At 39.7% G+C, this 24,659-nt stretch overlaps 1 long non-coding RNA gene and 1 pseudogene across 1 annotated transcript; both read right to left on the bottom strand.

Moving 5' to 3' along the window:
- The window catches only part of LOC101976972 (aldehyde oxidase 3-like), a 91,547-nt pseudogene extending 68,532 nt beyond the window's left edge, over positions 1-23,015 (bottom strand).
- LOC144365599 (uncharacterized) lies at positions 16,522-17,552 on the bottom strand. The gene is made up of 2 exons (XR_013424226.1): positions 16,847-17,552; positions 16,522-16,697 (listed from the first exon to the last, which is right to left on the bottom strand). It is a non-coding gene; the product is annotated as an uncharacterized LOC144365599 (long non-coding RNA).
- Positions 23,016-24,659: the final 1,644 nt, after the last annotated feature.

Here is a 24,659-nt window from a genome sequence, read left to right as displayed (position 1 = left end):
CTGGCCTGTGAAAATGCCATGGGCTATTAACAGGGAGCATGATAGCTGTTCTTTTCTGTTGCTAAAGGAAATTAATAAGCTAAGCATTCCCTGAACAATGGAAATATCGGAGATAGCCGAATGAATTTCTGGATGAATCAACAAACATTTGTTGAACTCCAGCTTTGTGCAGAAAATTGAGTTTCAAGAGAGGATATGTAATCTTTACTGGGAGTTTCTGAATTTAGGAGATATTCTTTTCAAAAGATTAGCTGTGGTTCAGCATTATGGTGCCAAAAATGATTTCCTCCAGCTGCATGGCCCCATGATTTGGTTAATGTCAAATAGCCTTTGCTTTCTTTAGCCAAACCATCTGCAATATAAGGGCGTTGTTATAATAAATGAGAACACACCTTCTTTTGTGTTAGTCACTGTGAATGATTCCAAGGGCCTTGCAGAAGAGATGATAATTGGATAGAAAACTTCTTTGAACTTCATATCAGGCCCTAAAGGAAAAAGAATTATCATTAGTAGAGTAAGAAGCCAGCTAGATTTCATTTTGCAAATAACACTACAACTTAGAAGTGATTCTTATAGACCTAATGAATAATGTGAAATAAAACTATGACAAAGGAGACTTGTCTTCCTCCTTAGTCATTTTTCTCATATTTGAGCTGAATCTGGCCCAAATAGTAAGCCAGGATTTCATACTCTAGAATTTAGTAAGAGGAACATCTATATTGCTATTGATCGATGCTTGAAAAAAAATGGAAATATTAACCCCAGAAAAATCTAATCATATTCTAGAGTTGGAATGAGAAACCAAATTGCTTTTTTAGGAGCCAAAGAAATTAGTCATATAACAAGATGAGCCAGGCAAAAGGGCAGTCGAATCACTAGGTATGTATTTTGATCTGCGAGTAGATGCCACACTTACACCTCCTTTCACAAATTTAGATTTTCAATAAAGGAAGTCAGAATTGGGGTCTCCTTGCTACCCACAGAGGAAAGTGTTTCCCAATACAAGAGGAGTGTTGGGATACTTCACTGTCAGTTCCAGAGGTCTTTTAGGGCTCCTGGGGCAATCCAGGTAGTCCTCTCCCCACAGAAAGTCAGAATCTTCTGTTGAGGATCCTCTGCCATCCTCTGCAGTATTTACGTTTATAGTCAGACTTAGTGCTAATGTCCATAACAACACACACAGACTTCTTTATAACACACAAGGTGAACAAGAATGAATGGAACCTCCATGGGTAACAAAACAAAGAAACTTGTTAGAATGGTGGCCTAATCAATTCATAATCACATTCACTGCTTTGCATATTTATTTTTCCATCTGTTATAGTTTCAAAAAACGAAGTGGATGGGGCTGGGGATATGGCTCAAGTGGTAGCATGCTCACCTCGCATGCGTGAGGCCCAGGTTCCATCCTCAGCACCACATACAAACAAAGATGTTGTCTCCGCCGAAAGCTTAAAAAAATATATAAATAAAAATTCTCTCTCTCTCCTTCTCTCTCTCTCTTAAAAAAAAAAACGAAGTGGGTTTTAATTAAATTTTAACTTATAAACATTTAAGAATCCTATGTACTGGGGATAAAACTTCAAACATCCAATTCTCAACTGAAAAATAATTATTGACTAAGTTACAAATGATAATGGAATATCCACAGAGAACTGACTACATGTAGACTGGGGACTGTGAGCTATTTATCATCAGGCAAGCATGGAGAATGGAAATACACTAAGTGAACCAGGAATCAGGGGAACCAGGTTCTTTCCCTATCCGGGCACTAAGGTAGCCAGGCAAATTTAGGAAAACCTGGAAACTCTCTTGACCTGGCTTGCTTTCTTTGAAAATCAGGGATTTGACTAGATGATCTAGGAAGGTCTTTTGGCTCTCAGAGGTCAACTGAAGTGTGGGGTAAGACTGGCTGTTTTATTGAACAGCAGAAATTCAATAAAAACATAGAATGTCAAACCTATTAAAGCCAGTGGGGACCTTTCTCTCACATATGATTATTGTTTCCTAAGCAAGATTCAAAGGTTTCACAGCTACATTTGAAAATTGGATTTTTCTCAATTAGCGGTAGTTCATGGGCAGAATTTCTTTATGGTTTCCTTCAGTCAATTTCTCTAAAACCAACTGCTGTGATAGGTAACAATAAGAAGAAATGAACAAGTATGAAATAAATATTTATGAGGATAATTTGCAAATATTGACCATGTTTAATCCAGCAGCCTTTTTCTCTTCTCTTCTTTTTAAATGGATTTCTGTGGTCTCAGTTTTGGTTCAATACAGGAATCATTTAATATGCTCATATTTTCTCTGTCTAAAATTGTTCCTATTTCACTGAGTCTAATTAAATTTGTCACTATTTCCAGCAAAGAATATGACATTGAAAGAAAAGCCCTTGACTTCCAATTGCTCCTTCACTTGAGTAAATATGGGAATCACTGGTCTAGCTTAACAGAAGAAAAAATGGAAGCCCAAAGAGGAGAAGTGACCTGGTCAAGGTGACACAGATGGTTAATGTGAACATGACCATGAACCCAGGGACACCAGGCTCCTTGCCCAGAGCTCTCTGAAACTGAAAGAGTTTCATGCATCTGGAAGAAGCATTGTTTAAATAATTTGCCAGTTAATAATAAACAAGGAAAGCTTTTTTCAAGCAGGAATTGAATTGTTTAATTTGTTTGAAATTATGGTGATACCCTTGCAAAAATATTTTAAGAAAAACTATTTTGTTCTTTTTTTGGGAGCGTCCAAAGGACAGATCTTTTGGTGGAATTTCCATGCTTTCATAGAAGAACATTTCACTCTGAGAAATGTAAACAAGGAACAACAATCATGGCAAAGCCTGCGGCATATAAGCAGTAATTAAAAGCAGACTGGCTAAGTGAACTTCTTTTTATCATGAAGAGTCTGTAAATGTTGCATTAAGTTATTAGTGTTAGAAAGGGTGACAGAGATGGGAGTCCCTGGGAATGAATGAAAACTCTGATTAATGAGATAATTCACATGTCTGATCAGGTGAGGCTTGTACCTCTGAAACTATAGTGCAAGGATTTCTGGGAGTCTTGAGCCCTTTTTAGGGGTCCCAAGGTCAAAATGATTTCGTAGTGAAGGATATTACCTGCCTCCTTCCTTCTCATTCTCTCAGGAGTGTCCAGTGAGTTTTTACAAAGGCTGTGTGATGTATGGTATTGAAACCAGCTGAAGGCAGAAGCCAGATCTGCGAGCCTAGATGCCTCTTTTATTGGAGGCGGGGATAGTAGGGGTTGAACTCAAGGGCACTCAACCACTGAGCCATATCTCCAGCCCTACTTTTGTATTTTATTTAGAGACAGAGCTTCACCATTGCTGAGGCTGGCTTTCTACTCACTACTGACTCAGCTTCCTGAGCTGCTGGGACCAGTTGCCTCTTTTTAGCTTGCACTAAATAGATTTACACATGTGTAAAACAATGCCACTCTTCTTGTTGATTTTCTTTTTTGGAAAAATATAGGTTTTTCTTTGTGAACAATGGATTTATGCTAACGTGTTTTCTCTTATTATTTCTAAAGACGTGAATGAGTGAATGAATAGTTAAATACTACAAATGCCAACAGATATAACACATATAAACAAAACCTCACTAGGGTTATTAGTGATTTTTTAAAGATGTGAGCAGCTCTGAGACCAGGATGCTGAGAGCACTGCATGAAGCAGTAGTAAGGAACCTCTACACATCAGCTCTTTCTGCACGGGCCGGATATGCACTCAGACCTGGTGAGCACACCCAGAACTACTGGCATGAAAATACTGGGTGGGTAAGGACAGAGCTCTGTGGGGCATAGGAAGCCCTCCACAAATTTGGAAGGTTCATGAGCTCTTTGAAGCAGGAGGTTTGTCTTTTTTTTTTTTTTTTTTTTGTATCCCAAGTGCCTAGTTCATTGCCTGACATTTGACTTCTAACAGAAGTTTTTGAAACAAATACAAGTGAGTCCAAGAGAGGTCAAGAGGAACAATTTTTTAAAATGAAAACAATTTTTTTAAATGAAAAATTTTAAAATTTAAAAGGGAGGCTGTTAAATTATTTAAACCTATGTCAAGATGTTAGATAACATGAGTCAGGAAGTCTGTAGGAGTCTTTGATTATAGTTCATATCCTGAGTTTTTCTTTATTTTAATAAAGATACTTGTGTGCCATATGCGATGTCCTGCCCTAGACACAGGAGGGAGAGGAGATTTGCTACACGGACCATCAGGGACAAGTTGAGTTTGTCCAGGAGCAAAATCTGGAGAGAAAAATTCTTTTATAAGTCTCTGAAGAGGACAATGATACAAAGTTACTCAAAGGGGCAAATGGTGGCAGAGACACAACTGGGGATGAGCTGATGGGAATGTCCTTTCTCTCAAAAGTGTCATAAACAAGAACAAGAATACACCATCAGTTCAGGGGGAAATATAAATTCCTGAGTTGGGTCCAAGGGCTGAAATTTTTCTTTTTCATATAGTTTGTACAAACCTTAAGAAAAAAAATATTTTAGTCTTTTTGACAAAAACAAAGTCAAAAGTTGATCAGCTTCATGATCCCTAGCAGCCAAGTCCTGAGTGTCTCCTGTTTGATAGGTTTGGACTGTGGACTGGGGATACAAGGCAGTGAGACACACCAACCCTTCATTTCTGCTTTGGCTAGAGCAGGTTGGCAGGGGGACTAGGAGCAGAAAGAAACTGGCAGCTGTTAGTTAAGTGGTGACTGTGTGCAGGGGCTAGGCCCAGCTGGGGACAGCTAACTACACTGAAGGGCAGCAGAAGACAAGTGTCAATTCGTGGTATAAGGAGTAGATTCCGGGGTGGGGATGGGGGTGGGAGCAAGTGGTTGCTAAGGTTTCCTGGAAGAGGGGAGAGAGGACAATGGAGCTGGCAGATTCAGTTGGGAGGCTGTTCACAGGGTATAGAGAAAATCACACAGTCAAGTGAATCCTCTTGACTTCAGGGGAGAGGTTAGTAAGTAGGAGGCAGAGTGAGAGGAGGGTCAGAAGGAGCTGCCAGGAGTCTTCAAAGCAAATTTCACATCTAAGACAGCACTCTGGGGCCAGAGGGAGCCACTGACGATTTCTGAGCCAATTTTCTGGGAGATTTCTTTGACTGTGGGTCTGCAGTGGTTCTCAACTCCAGACCTGCAGACAAACTGCATCTGTCCCCTGAGGAGGTTTGTAAAAGTTCAGAGCTATTTCTAGGCCATACCAAGAGGGTCTAATCTGGAAAAACACTTTCATTTTTAATAATCCTTCTAAGCAATTCTGGGAAATTTGGGAACTTTGCCATGAGTTGAGTTGAAGGGGACATGTTGGAAGGAAGGTGACCAGGTAGGGAATTTTCCACAATAATCTCAGCATGGATGAAAATGGTCTGGGCCAAGTGAGTACTGAGTGCAAATGAAAAGGGATAGATGAGCTGAGTGCAAATGAAAAGGGATAGATGATCCTCACAGTGAGTGTGAGGATCATCAGGCCTTGGCTCTGGGGGAGGGAAAAAAAGTGATGGTATCAATAGCATAACTATAGAAAGTCAGGGGAGAGGGGTTTATTGGAGTTGGTGGGGAACATGATAAACTCAGAATCAGGAGTGCAGTGAAGGATCAGGAAAGACAACAGAAGCAGAAATGGATTTGGGAGCCACTTATGGAGATGTCACGTGGAGTCTCAGGGACGAACAAGGAATTAAGTGAAATAAGTGCATGAAAAGTACTTACCTAGAAAGGAGAAAGGAAGGTGAGTACGGAGAGGTGGAGATGTGAGTGGGCCACTTCTATAAGAAGGGCAGTCTCAAAGATGGGGGACAGATTTCCCCAGGGCTATCCCATACATGGAAATTACAAGATAGCAGAACTCAGCTCAAAGCAAGATGTGGCTTTCTAACAGACCAGCCAGGGACCGTGACTAGCTCTAGCTGTCAGCTAGCCCAGCTTCAAGAGGGTTCACTGGTCAGAAGCTTAGCAGTTCCAACAAGAACTCATAGTGATAGGGAAAATCACATGTGAAGAATTAGCAATGTAGTAGTAATAGCTTGAAAAATAAGTAATGTAATAATAATAGCTTGAGGGATTAAACAGGCACTGTATTAGATTTTATGTAATGTTATTTTTATGTATCTGAAAAATGAGGCCTGCCATCCTGGAGTATCTTCTTATTTATATTCTATTGATATCAGAAGCATCAAATTGGCTTCAAGGAGCACTTTCCCATATTGCTCTTTAGACTCCAGATCACTGGGTTTCTGCTCTGGCCCCGACTCATGCCCCTCCACAGGGACAAAGAGACCCTGGGGTCAAGAAATATTCCACTCATATCCTGCATCTCATCTTCTAGCCATAGGCTGTGAATACCCATGTGCTCAATTTTTTTTTTTTTTTTTTTGCCCCAAAGGCCCCAAACCTATTCCAGGGCCCATGTGGTCTCTGCTCCAGTCCCTTCTCTCAGAGAGGTCAGGTGCTTGAGCCATGGCTAAGAGACAGCTGACTGGAGAGTGGGAAGTGGATGGAGCTTGAATTGTGAGCCAGGTATCCAATCTGTGACACCAGAAGTGGGAAGAGAATAGAACCCAGTTGTATTTTTGCTTTGGGTCTACAAATGTCAGGGTCTGGCCAGACCTTTCTTGTCACTCCAGGAAGTGGTACTTGCTGGCCACTTGATAAACAGCTTAAACTGGCCTAAACTTTCTTCCTCTTTCTTCCACTCTAGCCTAGAAATCATGCCAAATTTGACTTTTAAAGGGAATTGTGTTTTTGCTGTAACTACTATACCATCCTTAAGAATTTCTTTTTGTCCAAACATTTGTGTGTGTGATTATAAAATTAATGCTCATGTAGAAAAATCATGTAGAATTCCTGAAAATTCTATAGAAGAAAAAATGATTTTGAAAGACAATTGTGAAAAGATAATTACCATTATGTTAAGTACATTTCCTTCTACTCCTTTTTCTTGGCTTTGTATATTTATGCTTATGTTGTATTTACCAATAATAATTTTTCCTACAGATTCAGTGTCAAGAGTGCTCAGTTTTTAAATTTTTCACTTCAAATGTAGCATTTTTATTTTCAAATGTTACAAAAACAAAGATTTTTCTAAGTTTCAATTATATAGTTATGCTTTGATGTATTGAAATGATCCCCTACTGTTGAACAGTTAAGTTATATCCAATATTTTGTTATTATAAACAACATTGTGACAAATACCTCTGTATATAATAAGTATTTGACCTATCTGTAATTATTTTCCTGGGGTAGATTTCCAGCAGTGAAATTGCTGGATCAAAGAGTACATAGAAAATTTGAATTCCCTAAACACTCTAATTTCTTCTTTTTTAAAATTTTGTTTTAGTTGTTGATAGAACTTAGTTTTATTTATTTATTTATTTATAATAATTAAGGTATTTATTTATTTATTTATTTGTGTGCAGTGCTGAGAATTTTTCCCAGTGCCTCACACATGCTACGCAAGTGCTCTACAACTGAGCTGCTACAACCCTAACCCAACACTCTAATTTCTATTGCCTCTATGAGCCATCTCATGCCATGATTGGCTCTAAGGGTGATCCTGGACATCAGTTATTAGGGAAAGTGGGCATTTAATAAGCAATTGTTATGTGCTTGTTACTCTAATTGAGGTATAATATATATCCTTTATGTCTACCATTTAGTCTTCCCAACAAATTTTTTGACATCTGATACCATTATACTGAGGAAAAAAATAGACTTGAACTAAAAAGTTAACAGATCTGGGACTTGAACTAGGCCCTCTTTTTCCTAAGCAGTCATCACTATGCTGGTGCCATCTTTGAATGATTACTATTCCTTTCAGGCCCAGTACAGGGAACCCTTTCTACAAGGTAGATTTGGGTTGGCGATGATTGAGAGTTTGGGAGAATGACATGGTGTTTAGAACTTCCCATGCCTGCTCCATCAGCACCCCAAGCCCTGTTAATCAGATTGACGAGACACACTCAGACCAAATATAAAAAGCTTCAGGAAATAGAAAGTCTTACATTGTCTTTCTTCTAAGTTTTGTTTTCTTCTTGACCCAAACAACATTTCCCTTCTTCATTCATTTGATGGCAAGAGGAACTCTATAGAAGAAAATAAAAATAGCAAAATTGGAAAATCATAGAATTGTCAAATATCAAAAGAGATGATGATGGTGGTTATGGTAGTGGTAGGCTGTGGTTTCAACATTTGTCCCCTCCAAGACTCATGTTGACATTGAATTGTCATTGGGATGGTACTGGGAGATGAGTTCTTTAAAAATGTAGAGCCCTCATGAATGGACTAATGCCATTACAGCAGGGGCGGGATCCTATTAGAAGGACGAATTTGGTCCCTTTTTGCCTCTCTCTCACTTTCTTGCCCTACCACCATTGTGATGCCTGCTGCCATATTATGATGCATCAAGAAGACCCTTGGTAGACATGGACCCTGAATCTTGAATTTCCCAGCTTCTAGAACTGTGAACCAATAAATTTATGTTCCTTATAAATTTCCCAGTCTGCAGTATTCTGTTATAGTAGCACAAAATAAACTCAGATGTGGTGGTGGTGGTGGTAGCAGTAACCTTATTAGTTGTAGTCTAGGTTTTGTTGAGCACTCAGTGTGCTGGGCATGATGTTTCATGCTTTGCAGATATGATGTAACTTAATCCTTGTAATCATAATCCCATTGTACAGATAAGGAAACAAATACTTAGAAAGGTTTTGCAATTTATCAAATTATATAGCTATAATATAATTTAGAGAATAGTGCAATCAGAATTTGAAGCTGTACTAATCTGATAATAGGATTATTTCTTGCTTATACAACATAAATTTATATTCCCTCTAATTTTTAATAAATACCTATAATTTCTTAGTTGTCTACCATAGTCTAGGTATTATGTTCAGTGCCAAGGTATTTAGGTCTTTAATCCTCAAACAACCTCTCCAGAGAGAAAGGAGCAGGGACCAGGTTTCCCAAAGAAGAGAGAAAAGCTGTCTTTTGGAGCCTTCAAAGTTAGGACAATGTCATCTGGGTTGCCACCAAAACTCAAGAATTGGGCTCCACTGAAGAATTTTTTCCTACTACTCAAACTATGACCACGCATTCTTCCCTGGATATCAGGCATGGGTCTTTTCTCTATGCTTATCTGATCCCAGTGATCTAGCTAATTAAACTGATTCAAGTGATCTTTAAAAACACAAGGAAACTAAAAATGAAGCACAGTTGATAATGAATGGTACTAGAGTCTATAATACATGATTTCAAATAATCAATGAATGAATTGAATTGAATTGAAAAATGAATGAACAAATAAATAAATCTTATTGTTATTTGTCTTACTTGTCCAGCTCAGGTAGATAGTAAAAATAATAATTATAACTGCCAGATATAACAATAAATATTTTACATGGCTCATTCATATCAGTTTTGTTTATGTAGTCCTCTAATCTCCTTTTAACCTTTCCTTTACATATATTTCCTTGCATGTCCCTTTTGGTCATCATCCTAAATTTTTCTTACTTTTTCACATTTTTAAAATAATATAGACATTCAAATATATCTGTATATATAATTTTGTAGTTTATAAGGTATATCTTTGCAAGAACAAGAATGCATTTTTAAATAAATGATTTCATATAGTCTTTCTTAGCCATTTACAATAGTGAGGGTGGCGGGGGGAAGATAGAGTATAATAAAAGCATATTGATCTTTGTCCTTGGTTCCTGGCACAGAGCTCCTAAAAACCTTGGCTTTCCCAAGTGATAGGAATGTCTTTAGATACTCATGGTGAGGCCCTTTTGATCATTCCTGAGTTTATGTTCAAGTGACTTAAGACGAAGACCCTAGATAGCCTCAGGATGGAGCTGGTCAATGGAAAGATCAAGTGATTAGAGGCTTGGAAGTTTCACCCCACCCACCCACCTCTAAAGAGAGAGGCTGCTAGAGAGGTCTGTAAAAACTCTTGAATAGGGGTGGGGCTGTGGCTCAGTGGTAGATTGCTCATCTAACATGCATGAGGCACTGGGTTCTACCCTAAGCACCACATAAAAATAAAATAAAGATATTCTGTCCACTTAAAACTAAAAAACAAATATTAAAAAAAAAATAACTCTTGACTAGGAGACTTATAAGCTTCTGAGTTGATTACCCCATCCATGGGCCAGCAAGGCAGTGTACCTCAACCCCATGGAGACTCAGAACCCTTCTTGTCCTATGCACCTCTTCATCCAGCAATTCATCTACACACTTTAAAACAGCCTTTCTAATAAACCTGTGAGCAAAAGTAAGATGTTTCCCTGAGTTCTCTGGATCTTTCGTGCAAATTGTCAAACCCTAAGAATGGGATGTAGGAACTGCCAATTTATTGCCGGTGGATCAGAAATAGGCCCAGACTTGCCACTGGCAGGTGAGGTGGGAAGTGGTCTTGTGGGACCAAACCCTTAACTTATGGGCTGTGACACTAATTGTAGGAAAAGTGTCAGAACTGAATTAAACTGGTAGAGTTGGAGAATTGCTTGTGTGGAAAACCCCGCACATCTGGTGTCAGAAGCTCTGTGTGTGAGAGTGGAAGAATAGTGTGTGTTTCTTCAGAAAGGGGGTTGTGGAGGGCGTGGGCAGAGGAGAGTCTGAAGCTTAGTAGTTGGGCTTAGTAGTTGGATGTTGTAGGATGTTGGTGGCAATTGATTCTATACAATGTGAAAAATGGAAATGGCCTCTCCTCTCTTCCCCTCTACCTTCAGTATTAATCAAAGATGGAATCACGTACAGAGAGAACTCAGGCATTTATTTGGTGAAAATGTCTCACTTTGGCTATGACTCAACAAAAAGTGCTGCTGAAATGGCAGTATGAGAAATAGACTCTTTGCTTTTCCCTATCACAAAGCAAGATGTTAGGAGGATGGCCTAATCCATTTTCATTTAGAATATGCTATTTCATAAACTTTACCTTCAAAAAGTCTATTAAGGTGTCACTGTGTGCATTACAAGAAAAAAAAAAACCTAGTTCCCCTTACTGAGATGGGTAAAATGGTAAAGCATCTTTTTCTATATATAATATTGAGCTTTCCTTGAAAACCAATCCTGTGGATGTGGGATATGAGGAGGGAGTAGGCAGGGAAGGGTACGATGCTTTGCTATAGCCCAGGACTGCTGGCTCAGCAGCCATCAGTTGTTGCACACTTACAGGACTAAACATTTTCCCACTCTCCACAATGGGTCTACATCCAGTACAGCAGTGTAAATTATCTGGGTAGAAAGGAATATACAATGTTTCAACCCAGAGGCCATTTCTCTGCCCTTGATATGTCTCTTTCACTCATAACTTGGTCTCTTTTTATCTTCCCACCAAAAAGCATAAAAAATTCCAGTAGCTTTTCTAGACTGAGCTAGAGCTTTCAGAAGTCTCTTAGGATACATTTCTGGGATGCAGTCTTTGGGAGGATGCAGAACAGGAAAACGGTGAAGAGAAAGGACAGAAAGAACTCTAGAGGGGATACAAGTCACATGCCAGAGATGTGCATATCTTATAAGCAGAAGAACTAATTGCTTTTGGTCCAGATTATCTTTTCAAGGATGTTTCTATAGTGAAGAGCCTTGAAATAAAAAGAGTGTCTCTGTAAAGGAATGAGCAGAAATACTTATTTCCAGAATACTAAAAATAATGAATGCCACTTTCTGGGAAACTTATCACCCATTTGCAAGACTTGAGTTCCTTATATTCAGGGTTTCTCTCCTGAATACTCAGGCACACTTGGGCATCACTGGTCTTTTTCACATTAAATTGTGGAAACTGGTGCTAATGATACTATTGTAGCTATTGCTAGTGCTGTGAGTAATTAAGTCCTTTGTCTCTGACCCAGGAGTCTCATGTCTTCTATCAGCATCTGTCAAACTGTGACAGTCTAACTTATCAACTTGTAAGTAGTGTAAAAAATCTCAGACCTTCTGCAGTTCTTGGCAGTCACTAAATGGTGTTAACATATAATATTGAAAGGACTGACCCAGACAGGGAGAGAGTGTCTCTTACAACAACTAGGAAAGTATGTCTGGGAATAGGGCAGGGCAACTAGATCTAATCAGGACGTTACTGAACTGTTCTGTATCTTTTTAGATTACTGACTTTCACTTTTATTGAAGGGGTCATAGAGTCTTTGAGAGTCTGATGACATTTATGTTCTGTGAATATACACACAATGTTATGCACAAAATCTGCAGGCTTATGAACCCCTTATAGAATTGTCTCTGAATTAGAATCCCTGTTCGGGACTGATTTTTCCTAAAGTTGAGGACTATAAGCATACAGAACATTACAAAATAGGTGGTCATTAATGTTTATAGAGGGATGCATGACTAAATAAATCAGTAATTTAGAAGATTAAAACATAACCCAGGTGATACTCTACAACATGAAACCAAAGAGAAAAATAGTTCTACTGGAGGAAAGTAAAAATAAAGAAGGTCTTGATAATTCCCATGAGAAATAATTCCCTCTTTCTCTTCCTCTTACCCTCTCAAGAAAAAATGGTTTGGGAAAACATAAATAGATTCAGACAAGATAAATAAGAACATGGATCCTACAACCAAATTACCAGGGTTTAAGACCTGACTTCTCCACTTGCTAGTTATACGATCCTGGGCAGTAACTTCACCCTTCCATACCATTCTACATATCAGTTTCCTCATCTGTACAGTTGGCACATAATGCTTAGCTTAGAATAATGTTTTGTATATAGAAAGTACTGAAAAAAGTTGGCTGCCATGATGGTGTCAAAATATCAAAGTACAGCCAATCCAGGAGTAAGGAGATAAAGAAACAATGAAAGTCATGGGGCAAAACTGAAGATTGAGTTCCTTCTCTTCTCTGAAAAGATCCATTCTCTCCCATGAGAGTGTCTCCTTTCTCTTTTCTAATCCCTTCAATAAATTCATGCCTGTTTTTCTGCACACAGGCCTGAAATCTTCCTGGCATGGTTGCAAGAATCAGAATTTGAAGAGGGTCTTTTGCCTGATTCAGCCTTAGAGCTGATCTCTGACTTGTAACCTCTGGAGTTTGCACCAAGTTATCATTGGTTATCCTGATTCTTTTCTGGTTATTTTCATTCTGCTTTTTCTGTACCTCTATTCTTCACCTTAAATTTTTGGAGACTAGAGGAAAAATCTTGAGATAATCCATGGTTCTTTAGTTCGAGCACATTCTAGTAAGAACCAAAAGGCCTCTTGATTGGAGCTCAGATACTGTAACCCTTAGGTGTAAAAGTTGGGGCTTTCACCCTCAGTCCATTTGAAGGGCAATGCTTAACTGGTAAATGAAGATAGAGAAGGATTTGAGGTGATGGTAACACCCTTGTAGAATCTGAAGTGATCTTGAGATTTGAACCCTGATGCCTGGGAGAGTAAAGTCACCTCTTTCTCTTCCTCTTACCCTCTCATTTTTATCTCCAGAACTTAATGGAATCTCACTCAAGGGTAAAATCAGTGAGAACTCTAATTCATGTTTAAGCATGATCCCTGCCTTAAGTATGCCTCATCCAGTCATCCATCAAATGTCACCATGGATCTCTGGACTATCCTGATGTCACTTACATTTAACTGTCCATGTCTCACCTGATAGAAAACAAAGACTTTGGGCTATACCCCCCAACTTTGCCCTCTTTCAGAAGGAAGCATCCAGACTGAATGGATTCCCAAATACACTAAAAGAATTCAGGAACCCAAGTCCTTAAGTAGGGGGATGTTAGGCAGCTTATCAGCCATGAATTGATGAGCAGGGAAAAGACAATGAAGGGTGACATGAAACTATAAGAAGCCTTATCTGACAGATAAGCTCCTGGAAGATGGGAGGCTAGAATGTTAAAACCTCCCCCCAGCCATAATTACCTCCTCTTTAGAAAAATTATTGCTTCAAGATCATGTGACTTAGACCCTCCTTTATCATGAAACTATCACAACTCCCAATCGCCCCGATTACCTGGGCAACCAAAACATCAAGACCCTCACAAAGAAAGCTTGCTGGGGGCTCTTCAAAGGGTAACAAACAGATTAAGGGGGGAGAAAATTGAGGCAAAAGCAGGGGGGACCCAGTTTCCTTAAAATCTCCAACTCTGTGAGCAACACACCATCCCCTCTTGGAGGCAGTGCATGAAGTTCCTATGCTGTCAGTCAAAAATTAAAAGGTGGACCTGGGCAGGATTCTCTGGAAACTTCCCTAGGACTCCCAATAAAACTGGAGGGCAGAAGAGGCCTTCTCTCTGAGAGGACCCTCTTACCCTTGAAAAAGTTCCCTTTCTCTTTTCCTATATCTTCAATAAACTCATGCCTGTTACTCTGAAGGAAAAAATAAACTAAAGATGAAGGGGAAAGTGTGTACAGAGCAATATTAAGTTGGCTGAACACCAGACTGAGATAGATTTTGTGGAAAATACCATCAACAACAAAATGTATCAAAGTGAGAACAAACACATTGCTCAATGAAGATAGAGTAGTATCAACAGACTATTAGAGAGAAGGCAGAACTATCTCGTTCCTATTTTTACTTCCATATTTTTCACCAAAGGAATGTTTGGTGAACTAAATGCATCAGATAAGCACAAGAGGAAATTGGTCCCTAAAGGAAATTGGGTACTCAATACAGTTACCCTCCCCCCTTAGGGGATAAGATTCTAGACTGACCAACACCGTAGACCAAAGCACAAGAATTTCACAAGGCATTTGACACATCTGTGCTCCTCTGTGGAGAGGAGAGACAAATGTAAATCATTATACATGAAAACAATAGTACAGTGTTCACCGTGATCCCATAAACCTCTGCTTATCTTACCCTGTTCAATATTTTAGCCCACAACTTACATCAAGACAGAAGGCAATGTTTTTCAGATTTCCAAATAACAGAATAGAACTTAAAAAGTATCTAGACAGAGTAGAATAGTATATAAAATTTTAAAAGAATAAAAAAAAAGTCTCCCAAAGGACAGAGGGAGAGAAATGCCATTTTTCAAGTCTTAAGGCATTTCAGTTGGATGCAAGTTCATGAGTCACAAGTGATTTCCCCCTTAATTCCTAAGAGTCGATGATTTCATAGGCATTAATTACACTTCAACCATGACTGCAGCAGCAACAGCCACAACAACAAATAAAAGCAAGGTCGCTGCTTCTTTCAGCTAGCTCTAAGAACATAATTAAAAGATTCAAAAGTCCTAATATTTCCAAACACCATTTCAATAACATTTCAATTGCATCAACGACACCCACACAAAGCATATGCCATCCAAATATATATTACACTAGCTTTACCAGAAACAATTGCTATGATGCCAAGAATGTAACAGTCATATGGAAAATTCACTTTACTTCCTGTCTGGCTACCTCAGTTTCTCCTCCCACAAAATCAGGATGAATGATAATTGCTACATCTTTAAAAGTATAGATTAAAAGATGAATAATAGTATAGATTATAGAGATTATAAAGATGAATAAGCCCTTTGGCCTAATCCCTTAGATGAAGTCGCTTTAGCATCTGTGCTCCTCTTGTTGAAAATAACAACTATCCCACAATTTAAGACACTAGTGACTTTACACTCAAGGTTTCCATTATCTAATCTAATGGAGGGTGTAGACTCATCACCATTCCTGGGGTGCAAAATCCACTCTGGGTACCATGCCTTTAGCAATCCTTTCCTAAAAGAAAAGAGCACGGGAGCTTTAACGTGAAAGTTTAGGGGTAGGAAACTCTTGGAAATGAGACAGAGACCTTTGATTGGTAGGTACAAGCCTGTCAGTTAGTGACTGGAAGAGCTGTGAATTCTCACATTTACAGTGCCAAGGAAGCTTTCTGAGGTAGTTGGGAAAGGAGTCCAGAGTGTCAACCCAGCACATAACTTCAAGGGCCAGTTTGGAGTCAGTCAAGACAATGGAAATAGAAATAGCTAATTTTTCATTTTGTCTTCTCATTCCACCACCACCTGGGCGATCCCCTCACCCTCACCCATTCAAAAGAATTTAAATTGGAGCATTAATATCAAGGCCTGTCCCCATAAGGAGAGATCCATTTTTACCATGTCTTACTTTTTGTTCTGACCTTGATGGGTACCTGGAGTTTCGTTTGTGTCTGGACATTTTTAGTAAACTGAATCTTTAGTAGATGAGTTTAAAGTCCTATAAAAACTTGGACTGGAAACTAACAACCATATATGTGCCTCTGATGTTGTGAAGGACTTCCTCGGGACAAAAGGACAAACAAACCTGCTGGTGATGTTCCCCCCCTCTGGCCTGTGGCTCACTGTCTGCCAATAATCGTAATGGAACACCAATTTCTCATGGTGTGGAAAGGTATTTTTGGAGCAAGACATAATCCTTGCCCCTAAAGCACTTATAACTTAATTTGGGGGTATACTCATCATATGTAGTTTTGATCAAGGACTACTACGTAGCAGCCAATGCCAGATTCATATATCTGGGTCACAAAATTATTTTTTTTCTGGCTAGAATTAGCAGCATAACTCTTTACACAGACCATACATAGAATTTCCATCTTTGTTTTTCTCACTTTATTACAGAAATGAAGATAAGCGTGATTTTTTTCCCCCTGCTGTGTCTTTTTGGTAGAACCCAAAACATTCCTGAAAGGAAGACTCCTCCTTGTGGTCAAGAGATGGTCTGAAGGGACTCAGGCTGGAGCCATGACCTCTTTACCACCTTCTCTATACTTCTGTGGAGATAAAATATAAATAAATAAGTAAATAAAGCTGCAGAAGGAAAAGGAAATTAAGAAAAGGGCAATATTTCTTTTTATAAAGGGGATAGAAGTCTTAGCCTGCCATCTTGAAGTGGTATCCTTTGTCCACAGAAAACTCTTACCTGGGCTTCTCCAGTTCATCTTCACCATGGCTGATTTTAGGACTGTCAGCAAGAGTCTCTGCAAAAGAGTTCACTGTAGATAAACTTCCTATTTTCGTGTTGCCCTATCTTGCTTTGCCACTGGCTAGGAAGAAATCAGCACTCCAGGTGCTGGACACCCCCTTACTAGTTTTCACAAATGTATCCAGTATAGTAGTTTGTAGAAATGTGCAAACAAGGCCTCTGGCCTTGAGATGGGCTTCACAGAGGTGTCTATATTTTTAAGATATAGAGGTGTCTATATTTTTATCAATTGGGCTCCATGGTAACAGTTGGAAGGGGGAGGAAAGAGAGGGGAGGAGAAGCTCTCCTCTTCTCAAGTATTATCCTTGAAGGATTAACTTGCCCAAAAACAGTGGAGGGAAAAAAAAAAAGCTGCTTTTATGTGAACTTCTGCAGACTGTGAACTTCTGAGCCCCTCCCCTTACATGCTGAGTATAAAACTCTGAAACTACCTGAACTCAGGGTTCAGGGAATTGATTGTTTACAGCAAAAGCTGTGCCCTCTGAACCTGGCTGCAACCAAATAAAACTGTTTCCTAGAATCTTCGGTGCCTTGCCTCATCTGTCCCTGCAACAATCTGTGTCCTCTAAAACTATAAGCCAAAGTCCAGACAATTAAAGAAGCTACCTAAACCAATGTTTATCCTAAAAGTGTTAAAATACGCTCTTACCTGAACAGGATGAATCCTGCTTTTGGTGCTTCCTGTGCTTTCTACCATAGTGACAGCAGCCCCATAGAGAGAACAGATGGGCACCAGGCAGGCAGCGACAGAGAAGTGACTTCAGAGTTCCCACAGGGAAGCTGAAAAGAATTGGCAAAGACAGCAGTGGCATTCGGAGGGAAAAGAAAGAAAAATGTGTATTTAGATGATATATATTTAATTGCTTTGACACAAACATAACTGAGTACAAGTTAAAGCTGAGTCATCACAATGATTTTCAATTTAAGTATGGTCACTTAAAAATAAACTTCTAATACCTGAAATTAAGAAAGCCATTTATCTCCCAAAACTATATTGTTAACAAAATATCTCAGGAATAGAGACTGAAAACCCCAGATTCTTCTCTTTGCAAGGTCTGCCAAGGACAGATTTGAAAGCCTACTGCCCCACCCTTCCTACTATTCCTTCTGGAAACAGATAACCAAGTTCAGGGCCAAACTCAATTTCTCTCATTCTCCTCCTGATAGGTACAATGAATCTCATATGCATGGAACCCTCTGAGAATTTGGTGAAATGCCCTGTTGACTTCATTATTCATCCAACCAATATTTGTTGAGTTACCCCTTCCCTAAGTACTGAGAACCAAAGTTACCTGCACTCAATTGTTGGATGATTTGCTTTGCTAGTGGTCTCATATAACTTCTTCCCCATGCCTCCCAGAGTCTTTCTAAAATCATACATTACCTAGATTGTTTAAAGGGAACAAGCTAATTCTTTGACCAGTCATCACAACTGACAAACTGAAATGGACATAGGAACAAATAAATAAATCTGGGGTTTTCAGTCTAATGGTCTTGGGTTTTATGCTCTCTCACTAGTTCTATAACTTTGGTGAAAAAATACAAATTCCCTTAGATCCTCAGTTTCCCTTATTTGTAAAGGAGGATGCCAAGAACTAGTGTCATGTTTGATAGCAGAAGTAAGTATAATCCTGTTCCTCTTTTCTCCAATTATCAACAAGTAAGATAGTTAATTTTGCTCTAGCTCATAAAAGATGAGATAGTTCAGCTTTCTTTGTTGAGTGGGGCATGGGCCAGAGTGTGCCAGGAATAAAACTCCATGGAAAATCAACATAGGATTCAGTTGCATGGACTAGTCTTGGAGGAAGGATACCGGATCTTCTGGAAGATGTGGTCGCAACTTAAGATCATGGCTGTACAGGTGCCACTGCCCCCTCTTCCACAGTCATACTTCATCCCTGTGAATTGGACTGGAAGTGTCATGGTCAAGAAAAAAAGAGGAACTAACTCTGTCCATCCTTAACCTTAAATTTTCACATAGGGGAAAAATGACTTCAGGACAGGTGCAATTTCAATGACTTCTTGAAATACCTTGCTTGCCCTACAAGCATTGGTGCTCAAGTATAAATCAGTTAGAATGTGGGATCTCTTAAGAAACCACATCTTGACCTACCAACCAACGGATGCCAGCCACTTGCCATGGAGGAAAATCATCAGCCTCAGCCAATTGCAGGTCAGGGACACAGACCTCTTGGCAGTTTGAAGCAAGTCCTGTTCTTTTCTTGGTTTAGAGAGCCTCCTGTTTTAGTCAGCTTTTTGCTGCTATTACTAAAAGACCCAACCAAAACAACTTTAGAGGAGGAAAAGTTTTATTTGAGGGCTCACGATTTCAGAGATCTCAGTCCTTAGAAGGCTGGCTCCATTCCTTGGGGGCTCTAAGTGAGGCTGACCATCATGGCAGAAGAGCGTGCCAAGGGAAGCGGCTCACATGACAATCAGAAGGCAGAGAGAGACTCCACTTGCCAGACACAAATGTATACCCCGAAGCCACGCCCCCAAAGCCCACCTCCCCCAGCCACACCTCATCTGCCTTCAGTTACCCCTCAATTAATTCCATCACTGATCAATTCAGTGATTGGGTTGAGGTTCTCATAATCCGATCCTTTCTTCTCTGAACCTTCTTGCATTGTCTCACACATGAGCTCTTGGGGGACATCTCACATCCAAACCATAACAACTCCACTTTTGACTTTTATTCAGGTTTATCTTTTTTTTTTTTTCCACACAGAAGAGAAAAAAGTAATCTAAAAGCCATGGAAGTCATTGAGAACAGATGATTCCCACTCTAATTGGATCCTCCACAATACCACCTCTTTTAAACAAGATGCCTTGACTTTAAGTTTATTCTTGACTTGGTGATGGGGAGGACAGAAGGGATGCAGTGAATTAGAGATGGTTTTCTGGGTGGAGCTGGAAAGGCCCCAATGTTGTTTTGGTACATTGACCTCATTATATGAATGTGAAAAATGACAAAGTGGAAAGAATGAGTGACAGCACACTCAGGATGATGCCCATTTAGCTTCTAAGGGCATATTTTTAAAACATTTTGGGTATTAAAATACACAAATACACAACAAACAAAAAACAAAGTCTGCCAGGGTCTTTCTCTGCCTTCTGGCTCTCATTTCTTGTGTGGGTGTGAAAGGATAAAGTTTCTAAGCTGGAAGGCTTGAATTAAAATGTAAAAGATTAGGTATTATTAAGTTCCTCTGTTACACCCAGATTCCGGAGATAGTTAAGACAATGCCCTACTGGCCATTCAGCCTAGGGCCCTGTGCAGTTTGTCACAGGGCCCAAACCAATCAGTTTGAATGTGTAACCCGCTTAGGAATGACCAATCACCCCCGCCCAACCTGTTCCCGCCAATGAATGTGCCAATCGTGTCTCAGAGTTGTTGTTCAATTTTCCCTTGCCTCATGATGATTTGTTCTGATGTATGCAAAGCCCACCGCCCTCTCCAGAAAGTGTACTTAAGCTCTGCTTGACCTCAGCTCTGGGCTCAGGGCTGCTCTCCCTTCTTGAGTGAGCACGGGGCCCCAGCACGCTGGAATGGATCCCCAATAAATCCCCTTTTGCCAATTGCATGGAGCCAGTCTCTTGTGTGGTCTCTTTCTCCGATGCTCCGCCGGACCCTTACAGGTGTAGATGTGGTTTAATTTGTCCCAGGGACCACCCTATAGCATATGCTCATCTTTATCCTATGATTCAAGTTTGGGAATCAATCAGGATAACCTCCAGGAGGCAGATTGGCAAGACATACACTGAGGCTCACCTTTGGGAAACTCAAACTGGTTTTGGCTCTCAGAGCTCCTGTTTGTGAACCTTCAGTTGCATGGAAGGGCAGTCCAGGCAAGGATCATGTGTTCACAGGTAGCCTGGTGTTGGCCCTGGAGACCAATGCTGGAGCCTCAGTTAAATATGATGCTGACCAAGAAGTTGAGGGTCCCCATCAAAGGACATTTCTTAGGATGATTTAACATCCCTGGAAGCAGAGCTGGAAAAATCCATGTTTTAAACACTATCCACTGGTGACCATTGTCCTCACTTAGACTGGGAGCCATTGCCCACATGCCATTCCATTTGTAAGACAAGCCACTGACTTTACTCAATTACAACACACATCGAGATGTTTGTAAGGAAGCATAATAATAGGAAAAAAGTTCAGTTACCAGAGTTTTTAATTTGCTTTGCTTTCCCAAACAAACAAAAGGATATGGTTTTCTCAGATAGAGTAATAAATTTATTCCGGGTCTGCATTCCTCTCAAGGACCTGCGTACAGGACATGATTTTACAGATTGAGGCAACTTTCTTTTGTCCTATTATTATTTATGAATAGTAAAAATCATTTAGAATATATTTGTTGAATCTTATTTGCCTGACCCGATCAAACATCACTCTACAATTATAAAATTACATAATACTGTATTGCTTTCTGCTTTATTTTGGCAGGACAAGTGTTTGGCTTTGTTTCAGAGGATAACCAACAAGAATTTTCATTCTAAAACCACCCTGGTTTCAAGAAAACAATAAAAAAGGTCTGAAATATTGAAGAGCTATACGCTGTTAAAACTCTTGCATTCATACAGTTAGATGAAAGGAGTGGGGAATTGAGCTGAATTTTAGCTCTCATGGCCACCTGCAAAATACCCTCTTTGTTCTCTGTTCTTCACTCAGAGTTGACAAGCGAACAAGGAAGCAGTGGACAAACAGAATTAGTTCAATACCCAGGAAATCCACAGGCACCTCCCTTTAGTGGGGAATTGTAGACCAGCCATCTCCTTAGGAGATAAGACACGGAGCAGGGGAGAGGACACAAACATTGCAAGCAGACAGATGAAAGCCAAGGTCCCCGCAGTGTTTGTTAGCTGAGTGACCTAGGGCATCCTACATGGCCACGCCGAGCCTTCATTTCATTTCCCAGTCTGTGTTTGGTGTGCACAGCACACAGTACCATTAAGCTCAAGTTAAACTTTGACTGCCTTTTCCTCTTTGCCAATAGGGCTGAAAACAAAAATATTGGGTTGCACAATCACATGCAACGTCAAGGACGGTGGAAATCAAAGAACATTCCAGTCATAGATTACACCTTGGCTAAATCTCAAGAAGTTAAAAAAAAAAAAAAATTGAGACCAGAAAATGATTTAGCTTCTTCTCTTAAGGGAGTTAAGAATCTCTGCTTAAAGAAGCAAAGTGTTAAAATGTAACCTGTGAAGTTTATCTGTGCCCTTCGGGCACATCCCTTCCATTCTTTCTGGTCAAAACTTGCATCATTATTTGCAAGTGATCTGAAGGTTTAAACTCCTAATTTATGCATGGTCATGTGTCAGCAGTGGTAGAGGGGGTGTAGAAGCTACAGTCAGAGCTGGGGGAGGAGGTGGAAAGGAGGGGAAATAGGGTCCTAAAAAAGAAAAGCCATAACCTAACATGAATGCAAACACTCTTACAAAATGTGATCTCAAGACATTAATATAACCAAGTGCTTTTCCTCTAGTAATCCTAACACATTTTATATGTATTATGAGATCCTCTCTTTCTGGCCCCAGGCTTTTCCTTCTTCTTCCTTTTCTTAATTCCTCCCTTCCCCTTTCCCTCTCTCTCCGAGGAACTACAGATAAGGATTGGTTTGGATTTGTCACAGGTTGCCCACCTGAATCTAATACCGTCTTTGGCAACATTTAAAAAAAAAGATTATTTCTATCACACTTCCTTTCTCTATGTAAATTTAGCAATAACAATGTAGAACACTTTTCTTCCATTCACAAAGAAAATAAGCTCATCTGAGTCCTTGGAGCAAGACATGATGCCAACAGAGTTGGCTGAGTCTTGTGAGGTTTTCCACCTGCTTCTGTGTCCTCGTAACAGTCTTGCTGAGGGGCTCCCAGTGGAGGCTGAGGAGCCAGATGCAGAGTCTGCTATCTGAGTGGGCTCCTGTGATCCAGTCCTGTCTCTGCTCCCAACCTTATTTCACCACCTTCCTTGATACTCCCACTTTCCCCCTTCCTTAAGCCACTTTGGAACTTCAATCTCAATTTAGCTCTTACAGAACATGTACTTCTCCTTGTCCCAGGGGTAATCCACTGGAAAAACTTTCCGGCCACAAAAACCTACCATAGTCAGTGAAGTGAAAAGGAATCATGTAAACAAACCACATTCCGGCGAGTTACTTGGTATTGGATATATTTGTCAGTTTCTTTTTAAATGATTTTTTTTAAAATGCATTAAAAAAAAAAATAGCCCGGAACAGCAGCATGTGCCTCTAATCCCAGCAGTTTGGGAGGTTGAGACAGGAGGCTCTCAAGTTCAAGCCAGCCTCAGCAATTTAGCAATGCCCTAAGCAACTTAGTGAAACCTAGTTTCTAAGTATATTTTTTTAAGGGCTGGGGATGTGGTTCAGGTGTTAAGTGCCTCTGAGTTCAATCTCTGGTATTAAAAAAAATATATGTAAAGCAAAAAGTAAATATTCTCCTTGCTAATGTCTACTTTTTAGTCATCAAGCACCGAACTCCTATGTATTCAGTCTTCCCACGAACATACGAATGTATGCATGCATATATACATTATTAGTTTTTAAAAAGTGAAATTGAACTGTTCATACTAATTTATTTTTATTTATTTATTTATTTATTTAATTTATTTTTTTTATTGGTTGTTCACAACATTACAAAGCTCTTGACATATCATATTTCATACATTAGATTGAAGTGGGTTATGAACTCCCAATTTTACCCCAAATGCAGATTGCAGAATCACGTCGGTTACACATCCACAATTTTACATAATGCCCAATTAGTAATTGTAGTATTCTGCTACCTTTCCTATCCCCTACTATCCCCCCTCCCCTCCCCTCCCATCTTCTCTCTCTACCCCATCTACTGTAATTCATTTCTCTCCTTGTTTATTTTCTCATTCCCCTCACAACCTCTTATATGTAATTTAGTATAGCAATGAGGGTCTCCCTTCATTTCCATGCAATTTCCCTTTTCTCTCCCTTTCCCTCCCATCTCATTTCTCTGTTTAATGTTAATCTTTTCTTCCTGCTCTTCCTCCCTGCTCTGTTCATAGTTGCTCTCATTATATCAAAGTAGACATTTGGTATTTGTGTTTTAGGGATGACTAGCTTCACTAAGCATAATCTGCTCTAGTGCCATCCATTTCCCTGCAAATTCTATGATTTTGTCATTTTTTATTGCTGCATAGTACTCCATTGTGTATAGATGCCACATTTTTTTTATCCATTCATCTATTGAAGGGCATCTGGGTTGGTTCCACAGTTGAGCTATTGTGAATTGTGCTGCTATGAACATCCGATGTGGCAGCATCCCTGTAGCATGCTCTTTTAAGGTCTTCAGGGAATAGTCCGAGAAGGGCAATAGCAGGGTCAAATGGTGGTTCCATTCCCAGCTTTCCCAGGAATCTCCAAACTGCTTTCCAAATTGGACACACCAATTTGCAGTCCCACCAGCAATGTACAAGAGTACCCTTTTCTCCACATCCTCGCCAGCACTTGTTGTTGTTTGACTTCATAGTGGCTGCCAATCTTACTGGAGTGAGATGGTATCTTAGGGTGGTTTTGATTTGCATTTCTCTGACTGCTAGAGATGGTGAGCATTTTTTCATGTACTTGTTGATTGATTGTATATCCTCCTCTGAGAAGTGTCTGTTTAGGTCCTTGGCCCATTTGTTGATTGGGTTATTTGTTATCTTATTGTCTAATTTTTTGAGTTCTTTGTATACTCTGGATATTAGGGC

Source organism: Ictidomys tridecemlineatus, chromosome 7, assembly GCF_052094955.1.
Source record: "Ictidomys tridecemlineatus isolate mIctTri1 chromosome 7, mIctTri1.hap1, whole genome shotgun sequence".
In the NCBI taxonomy this organism is placed as follows: Eukaryota; Metazoa; Chordata; class Mammalia; order Rodentia; family Sciuridae; genus Ictidomys; species Ictidomys tridecemlineatus.
Note: the sequence above shows the minus strand (reverse complement) of the source record. Positions and strands in the feature narration are given on the sequence as shown.